Consider the following 1,557-nt stretch of genomic DNA (forward strand, 5'->3'; position numbering starts at 1 on the left):
TCAGCTGAGTGTTTGTTGTGACAGTTAATTTAAAGATTGATTGTTATATTATAATGTTGTTTTCAGATGCTGGGGACTTCTAGCAATGAAGATGGAAAATCGAAAAATTTATGCGGGTGGAATATAGCGGTGATTATACCGTCAGACGTGACATCTCCCTCCTTAGGAAAGTTCGGTCCCCGAACTTTTATTAGTAAGTATAATTTTATGGTTATGTCGTATAGAGTATGATTATATTTATAGATAATTAATTATTTATGTGATTTTTATTATAGGATTCTAAAGTGTGCCTGGCAGTGTAAGAGCTGTGTTGCTGCAGTTGGATTTATCTAAATCGAGGTAATAGTTCCATTGTTTAGCAATGTGCTTAAGTAGTTCTATAGATTTGATTAGTAATATTGTTTTTTTTTTTTTTTTCTTCTCTCTTTTTTTTTATTTGTTTTATTGGGTATATACACATGTATATTTGTACTTGCGTACATATATAGACGCGCATATTTGTTTTCAGTGTTCATTCCTTATGTTACTTATTAGGATATTTATTAATATAGGTTATTCTTATTTTATTATAGAGCTGGTTATCTATACTGTCACCGTGATTTCGTTGGACGGATATGATAAGGATAAATTAAAAGTAAGTTAATGCTATATTTCTATCGTTACTACATTTATTCATATAAGTTTTAGTCTCTCCCCTTTTTTAATTTTTTATTATTTTTGTGTAAGTATATTCAAGTATTTGCCGCGTATTCTTTCCTTAGCTTCGTCTAAATCCAGGCGATAAGCAAGATTATGTAGTCTTTTTACTTCTAGCATAAGGCTTGTCGTTGACATTTTGCTTAGCTCTGTAAGGATAATTATTTATTGATTATATATAACGGTTTTATCGTATAAGAGTGCAGTAATTAATATATTTCGTTATTGTTATAGGTGAGAAGAGGTAATAGTGAGCTGAGACTGAATTAATAAGGATAAAGGATAAGTATTTCAATCTTATTTTATAATCTTATGAATATATATATATATATGAATAAGAATATTAATGTATTTTTGTTCATTTTATTTCAGGTAAGGAATAGGTACGAAATTATCCTGGATGGGCTGGTTTTACGAGTGTGAATATGAATACGTTATAATAGTAATCTTACAATTAGTAAAGCATGTGAGTTACTTGCATTTTAAGGTTGACTAAATATATGTGTTTTTCTATTTTCTATTATATGCGTGTGTCAGCGTACTTTTTCCCCTTTTCTATGCATGTATATTAAAGTTAAAATATAGAATTAAGATTATATTCTACTGATTGCTACGATTGAATTTTCAAAGTACTTATTCTAAGGAAATTAAGGTCCTCCACCGTGCTCATTAAGTATAATCATAGGTTAATGTATAAAATTAATATTTTATTTCGATCCCTTCACCATGTACATAATAAAAATGTTAGTATTAGGTTAATGTGGTCTTATAGTAAGGTCGCTCGCTAATGTTTATTTTATTATTTTGAGTAATGCTAACGCTAATATAAAGGTGCTAAATAATAAGACAGTTCCCTGTAAG

General features: G+C 28.9%; 1 long non-coding RNA gene across 1 annotated transcript; it reads left to right on the top strand.

The window, feature by feature from the left end:
* The first annotated feature begins 77 nt into the window (after nt 1–77).
* LOC112468628 lies at nt 78–1,019 on the top strand. Its single transcript, XR_003042424.1, has 4 exons — nt 78–193; nt 276–339; nt 573–634; nt 931–1,019. It is a non-coding gene; the product is annotated as an uncharacterized LOC112468628 (long non-coding RNA).
* The last annotated feature ends 538 nt before the right edge of the window (nt 1,020–1,557 follow it).

The sequence above is a fragment of the Temnothorax curvispinosus genome, unplaced genomic scaffold (genome assembly GCF_003070985.1).
Source record: "Temnothorax curvispinosus isolate PA1 unplaced genomic scaffold, ASM307098v1 QBEX01001807.1, whole genome shotgun sequence".
Classification (NCBI taxonomy): Eukaryota; Metazoa; Arthropoda; class Insecta; order Hymenoptera; family Formicidae; genus Temnothorax; species Temnothorax curvispinosus.